Source organism: Ostrea edulis, chromosome 5, assembly GCF_947568905.1.
Source record: "Ostrea edulis chromosome 5, xbOstEdul1.1, whole genome shotgun sequence".
NCBI lineage: Eukaryota > Metazoa > Mollusca > Bivalvia > Ostreida > Ostreidae > Ostrea > Ostrea edulis.
In genome coordinates this window covers 75,787,689-75,795,770 of record NC_079168.1, presented here as the reverse complement: position 1 = coordinate 75,795,770, position 8,082 = coordinate 75,787,689, and the positions used below count along the sequence as shown (strand labels likewise).

Below are 8,082 nucleotides of genomic sequence, written 5' to 3'. Positions count from 1 at the left end.
CATTGAATTAAATGAACTTTCTGCTTAAAAATAATTATACATTACACTATATGTGAATTTTACTATATGATTTTTTTTTTTGGAAAAATATTGGGGAGGCAGGCCTCCCCTCCCCCCCCTCCGGTTCCTACGGCCATGGAATGAGTGCTTTCATCTTCTGCGGTTTGATACCTTTGACGCTTGCTTCAAGTTAATTTCTTGTGCTTGTTCATCTGTTGATTTCTTGCGTTTGTTCATCTGGTAAGAACCTGTGCGTTTGCATTATACTGTAAGGTATTGTAGATAACACTGCAGAAACGCTGTTCACCTACTGTAACTCAATGGGAACTTAAATTATTACAGCAAGCTTGGAAAAACACCTCAAATATGTTACACTCATTAGGAGAAATGTGTTACGCTCACTAGGAGAAATGTGTTACTATAGATTATAAACATTCTTTTTGAAGAATTTGTCGATGTGTAAACTGGACATTTTACTCACAAACTGCACTTTTATGTTAAGTTTGTGAGTAAAATGTCCGGAGTTTACACATCGATAAATTCTTCAAAAAGAATGTTTGATTCTTATAATTCCAATTCATTCACTTTATTAACAATTGCAAAAATTTGAATAGTTTTCCCGCACTATGTTATTTGTTTTCAGGCGTGTATGAATACATCGCGTTTTCGGATTTATTGATGTGTAAACTCTTGTCCAGCTTTATTTTTGTCCAATCAACACAATTGTAATAAATAACATTGGAATAATCCTGCTATACAGTAATTGAAGACATCTTTCATTATTTGGAAATAGCATCAATTCATTTGATGCGTCCAACAATTCAATTAAAGATCTCTTCAAATGATTAATGTGATCTTCAATTCTGAATTTTGCAAATTGTTGGTAGCGTCAAACATTCTGCTGTATTGATGAGCGCTATTGTTTTATTGAATTATTGCTCTCTTAGAATAGCATCTATATAATTATAATATAGATGCCTTTATCTTATGAAGAAATGTCTGTATTTTGGCTCGGGTTTGGCCTACACGATCGGGTTTGGTATACACATCCTTTTTTACATGTTCTTCAAACAGAAAGGTAGCATACAATGTAAGCTCTTGAAAATTTAAAAAAAATAATCGTAATTCTGCTTAATTTCTTTTAAACCCCATCCCTCCCTACCCATTAATTAAGGGCAGTGTTGTTGTGTATTTGAATAGGTACTGCTCTTGGTTCTTTTGCTTGTTTGTTTCAGAACATCACAACGTCCTACAATGTTTGCTGAATTCCGTGTATTGTCGTGGCATCTTTAATGGAAGAAACTAAAGTCCAAGGTTAGCTCGTTTGAAGACATTTACGCCCATCCATTCAACTGATGTGTCAAGTTTGTGCTTCTGACTGTGTATATTTTGAAAACATTGAACAGCTGGTCAACCCGGATCAAACAAATGCTGCTTGAATTTGTGCTGCTTATTTTGTGCTTGCTTTGCTATATTTGAACGTGTTCAAAACTTTTGTATTGAAAAACATTAATGAGCTAAAAGGTAAATAACTGTTTGCAGTAAACCAGGGAAAGTAAACAAAAGGCCCATGGGCCACATCGCTCACCTGAGTCACCTTGGTCCATATCAGAAGATTTTCCATATCTATTTGCATGTAAAACCGTAGTCCCTATTATGGCCCCAAACCTTCCCCTGGAGGCCATGGTTTTTGCAAACTTGAATCTACCCTATGTCAGAAAGCTTTCATGTAAATGTGAACTTCTTTGGCCCAATGGTTCTTGAGAAGAAGATTTTTAAAGATTTCCCCTATATATTTGTATGTAAAACTTTGATCCCCTATTGTGGCCCCATCCTACCCATGGGGGGCATGATTTTAACAAACCTGAATCTGCACTATATCAGAAAGCTTTCATATAAATCTCAGCTTTTCTGGCTTAGTGGTTCTGGGAAGAAAATTTTTAAAGATTGTTCCTATATATTTGTATGTAAAACTTTGACCCCCTATTGTGGCCCCATCTGACCCCCGGTGGCCATGATCTTAACAATTTATAATCTGCACTATATCAGGAAGCTTTCATATAAACCTCAGCTTTTCTGGCTCAGTGGTTCTTGAGAAGAAGATTTTAAAAGATTTTTCCTATAAATTTGTAAGTAAAACTTTGATGCCCCCCTTGAGGCCCCATCCAATCCCCGGGGTCCATGATTTTAACAAACTTGAATCTGCACTATATCCAAAAAAAAAAAAAAAACAACTTTGACCCCCTATTGTGGCCCCATCCGACCCCCGGGTGCCATGATTTTAACAATTTAGAATCTGTACTATATCAGGAAACTTTCATATAAACCTCAGCTTTTCTGGCTCAGTGGTTCTTGGGAAGAAGATTTTTAAAGATTTTTCCTATATATTTGTATGTAAAACTTTAACCCCCTATTGTGGCCCCATCCGACCCCCGGGGGCCGTGATTTTAACAATTTAGAATCTGCATTATATCAGGAAGCTTTCATCTAAATCTCAGCTTTTCTGGCTCAGTGGTTCTTGAAAAGAAGATTTTTAAAGATTTTCCCTATATATTTGTATGTAAAACTTTGATCCCCTATTGTGGCCCCATCCGACCCCCGGGGGCCATGATTTTAACAATTTAGAATCTGTACTATATCAGGAAGCTTTCATATAAACCTCAGCTTTTCTGGCCCAGTGGTTCTTGGGAAGAAGATTTTTAAAGATTTTTCCTATATATTTGTATGTAAAACTTTAACCCCCTATTGTGGCCCCATCCGACCCCCGGGGGCCGTGATTTTAACAATTTAGAATCTGCATTATATCAGGAAGCTTTCATATAAATCTCAGCTTTTCTGGCTCAGTGGTTCTTGAAAAGAAGATTTTTAAAGATTTTCCCTATATATTTGTATGTAAAACTTTGATCCCCTATTGTGGCCCCATCCGACCCCCGGGGGCCATGATTTTAACAATTTAGAATCTGTACTATATCAGAAAGCTTTCATATAAACCTCAGCTTTTCTGGCCCAGTGGTTCTTGAGAAGAAGATTTTTTAATAACCCTACCCTATTTTTACCTTTTCTTGATTATCTCCCCTTGGAAAGTGGCCTGGCCCTTTATTTTAACAATTTAGAATTCCCTTTACCTAAGGATGTTTTGTGCCAACTTTGGTTGAAATTGGCCCAGTGGTTGTTGAGAAGAAGTTGAAAATGTGAAAAGTTTACTGACGGACGGACGGACGCCGGAATACGGGTGATCAGAAAAGCTCACTTGAGCTTTCAGCTCAGGTGAGCTAAAAATGCTTTGTGTTGTATTGTGTTGTTGCTTGATTGTTGGGTCTGCCCTGCTTGACGACCCATTGCTGCTAATATATTATGCCACGACCAACAACGCCAAACAATAAATGTTTAGATATGTTTTTTTCTTCATTTCCTATTTAAGAAATAAGATATCATTTAAAAATATTTATCGGGATATAAATACGGGTTGGTCACGTGATCAAATTCCATAAAGCCCGAAGGGCTTTATGGAAAATTTGATCATGTACCAACCCGTATTTATATCCCGATAAATATTTTAAAATGATACCTTATTACTTATATTTACATTTTTGGTCGGCAACATTGCTGAATTGTGTTAACAACACGTTTCCATACATTTCAAATTGTTGACATCCACAACGAAGCGTCATAGATGTTCAAAATGACGACAACACAAAACAAAGTTCTATAAAATGAAGAACTGTTTTAATTATTAAGACGCTAGAAAGCAAGTATATCAACATATACTTATACATTAACTCGGGAGTATATAATGGAAAACTCTTCCATATGTCTAATTTTAGGGGGTGGGGGGAATTATGATTTACACGGGGATGCGCAGTGTTACACTTAGAGTTGTGATGCGCTTTGACTTTTGAAAAGTGAAGACGTTGAAGACCGACTTTGAAAGATATTCTGTGGATATTACGGAGTTAACAGAAGACTGAGATGGAGGAACATGAAGAACAGGGCGGCAGTCGTCAGGTGTAGGCAAATTATTTATAGACAGGACAGAGGACGCAGCTCAGATGAATCTCCGGAAAGAACTGAACATCGCAGAGAATGTGGAACTGCACGAAGGTAAGGGACGGTTTGGATTTGGATATGTAATTGTTGATAAACATGATGAGCTCACTGAACGCTTCTTTTGACTCGATAATTTTTTGTAATAGGTTTTTAACGACGCCTCGCTTCGATGTCCCGACATAAACTTGGAAACCGACATCAAGCACTATGGCTGCTGTGGCACGGAAGCAGTGTGGTGTGTAGGTCTTAATGCACTTTGACGACTTATCGGCCATACATCCTGTGAACGACCTTTTTGCTAAAGCCTAATGTCATCGTCTAGCAGTAGGTACAATTCCGCATCACCGATGACCAGGGTGAAGTTGTAGCAGACGAAATTTTAGACATACATTAGGCCTAGTAGGCTAGTAACTAAAGACATTGTTTACGGTTATGCTTTTATCAATTATTGATGAAAGTCCACTGCTTGGAATACAAATAAAACCGTCAATACATTTTGTGGTGTTGATTTCATCTATTGAAAGATTTCTGTAGTAAGTGAGAGCGATTGCTAGATGTGTATTGCCTTAGTAAAAGTAGTACCTGTTACCTACTTTTAACAAATGTTCATACGCACAACCGTGACCTCTGTTGAGCCCGTAGTAGATTTATCCAAAAATAAATACGTATTGCTCGTAATAGTGTTATGTAGGAGAAAACAGTTGCAAATGTAAATATATATAGATAATGGATTGATAATATCAACAATTGAATTGATGTGCACTATAATTCAATTGAAGAGAGCAATACTTTAATTATTGCGCGCATCAATTCAATTCGACATTTCGATAAAGTGATGACGTTTTGTCTGTTATCAATAATAAATTTCATTCATATGTCGATTTGATATATCCCTGTGAGCTCGAAATAAAGGACACCACAGAGTCGTCCACTTCTGCTTCATACTTAGATATTTTATTGAAAGTAGACATTAACGGCAAACTGACAACTCAACTGCATGACAAACGGGATGATTTCAGCTTCTCCATCGTCAACTTTCCATATCTATGTAGCAATATTCCATTATCGCCTGCATATGGTGTTTATATATCTCAACTGATTCGAGCTTGTTTTGCGTATAGTCAGTTTTGAAATCGAGGTAAGCTACTGACAAACAAGTTAATGGTACAGGAGTTTCAACAGTCTCGATTGAAGTAAGCATTTCGCAAATTCTATAGTCATTATAACGATCTAGTTCGTCAATACAACCTATCATTGGGTCAAATGCTGTCTGACGTGTTTCATACCGATTGCTAAGCCATTCTTGGCACACTGATTTTGACTGCGGATAACTCCGTTTACCTGATCAGGATATGGGGCTCACGGCGGGTGTGACCGGTCGACAGGGGATGCTTACTCCTCCTAGGCACCTGATCCCACCTTAGGTATGTCCAGGGGTCCGTGTTTGCCGTGTTTGTATGATTTGTTTTACCTTGTTTTATGTTATAATATAAAACCTTTTCAAACAGAGATACATTGTAGGATTAAACAAATTTTTTTTACCAAGCCCCTATTTGTACTCACGTAAACATCACTGCTATGAAGGAGAAACTCCAAGCGCATTGTTCCACAACACATCAAATGTGGATTCTCCAAAATTACAAATAACTTTAAGCACGTTTCAAATTAAAAAACAAAACAATTCCCAAATCAACAGCTTTAAGCCGTACATGTACGAGTTTTCAATACATTTCACCACCATTCCTCAGGGTCAGACCAGACTTTTTGATATCATAGAAGTAGTTTCTTCAATGAAATGGAACATGGGAATATTGATATCTTGTGATCAGTCATCCAAAAAATTACTAAGTTAAACACCACTGACTCTACGCATAAGTACTCTGAAGTTGATATCAAAAAGATGCTGGAGTTCCTCATTGACAATATATACACTGTCTTTGGTGATCAGATATTTAAACAGTCTGTTGGAATTTCCATTTATATACATATTGTGATCCAATATTAGTTGACCTATTTTTGTATTCTTAGGAGACATATTTCATTCAAAAGCTTCCACATGAGGAAGAAAAATATCTTGCTGTGGCCTTCAACTCGACATTCAGATATATCGACGACGTTGAATCTATTAACAAGATGAATTCTCATTCTTATGTCGATTCGATGAAGGGCGAAATATCCCAATGAACAAATACACCACAAAGCCTCCTATACCTGTATCTGCTTCACATTTGGATATTGTGTTAAACATAGATGAAAACTGCAAACTAACAACACGATTTTATGACAAACAAGACGACTTCAGTTTCTCTGTCGTCAACTTTCTATATTTGTGAAGCAATATCCCATTACCACCTGCATATGTTGTTTATGTCTTTCAAACGAAATCATGTTTTACATATGATCAATTTTTAAATCGAAGAATGTTACTGAAAAATAAGTTGATGTAACAGGCTTTCAACGGTCACGTTTAAAGTAAGAATTTCGCAAAATCTATGGTCGTTATAATGATAAAATTTCAACTACAAACTATCAATTTAACTATTATATCAAGCGATTAGTGTCCTACATAAATTCATATGCTCTACTTGTATATCTTATTTCCACTGCTGATTGATTTTCGCTATTTACACTGTAGGCCAAAACAGCAGTAAATGTTATCAAACTATAGGATACACTAGTATATAGAATTTATATAAAAACCGTAATTGAAAACAGCATGTAAACGCATTCAATCAAGAAACGGTAAAATTTTCCAAAAGCGAATTTGAAGTTATGTACAGTATATGATGCGTTGCGATCCCAAACTTTTGCTTCCTCGTGCGAGAAATCATTGTAATACTCATTCATCTTCGTCGAGTTTGCTTTTCTTTTCTTCACACCTTAAATAAAATTTCATCAAAGGTATATTTTCATCAAACTTCATCAAAGATAAACTCTGAAAAGGCACTGAATGCAAACTAAATTCCTAATCAATCTAAAATAATGAAATTGTTTCCTCGACGGTGACATTAATTCCCGTAATAACACTCCACTAGCGCTTAGAGTACACGGATTCATTATGTTGTGTGTAGCTCTTCTTTACGATTAAAATCAATCATTTCCCAATTACTGATCCAAGAATATTAATCTTAAAACAGACAATAAGTTGACAAATGAAAAATCACCGTGTAAGCGGCTTCACGACAGTTTTCAAAGACTCCGTGTCCCGTTTAATGAAAGCATTGATAGTCTTGTTTCCTTTGGGGTCTTTCTGGAAATAGATACGTTGACCTCCGGCTTGGGATACAAGATTGGTTCTGACTTTTAGAAGTAGTACGCTGAATCGTGAAAAAATATTTAAGATACATTGCAATCAAAGTGATAATTGTACATGTATAATATATTATCTATCAACGTTAACCAAATTATGAATATCCAACTGTGACAAAAACATTTGGTGAAATTTCTTTTGATGACTGCAATTCCATAAAAGGACACATCCATTTTCATAAAATTTGAAAAGTAATCCATCGGATCTGATACAGATTGTCAATCCGTTAATACCCTTGAAGTGGTAAATGGCAATCCGTTCCCTGGAATAGGGGATTTTTTTTTAGTTCTTCCATGTCCTTGAATATTCTACATTTTGTCACTATTACGTAATATTTTTTAACAAAAAAAAATTGCTAAATCAACGTGACTTAGGCAGATTCTAAAACACAAACTACGCACGGAACGGAAGAACTTGAAAATTCCGTATTACGGTTCCGTCGGATTAGACAATCTACTCCAGTTTATATTAGATTCATTAAGCGTTCACCCGACATTTCAATGCAAATACTAATTCTACGCTTTAATTCACTTCGCATTTTAAAATATCTCCATGTAAACGCGATGCAAATTTAAAATAGGATCTGATTCGTTTTACTTCAATGGCATGACTTACAGCGAGGTTTTATACTTCGTTCACATCACAAGATAGATTATAAATACATCGTACATTGTACACTAATCGTATACTAGTCACATTATCACTTTCAAAATAATATTTAATTT

At 36.0% G+C, this 8,082-nt stretch overlaps 1 long non-coding RNA gene across 1 annotated transcript; it reads left to right on the top strand.

The window, feature by feature from the left end:
* Positions 1 to 3,528: 3,528 nt before the first annotated feature.
* Positions 3,529 to 4,542, top strand: LOC130054768 (uncharacterized). Its single transcript, XR_008803098.1, has 2 exons — positions 3,529 to 4,101; positions 4,194 to 4,542. It is a non-coding gene; the product is annotated as an uncharacterized LOC130054768 (long non-coding RNA).
* The last annotated feature ends 3,540 nt before the right edge of the window (positions 4,543 to 8,082 follow it).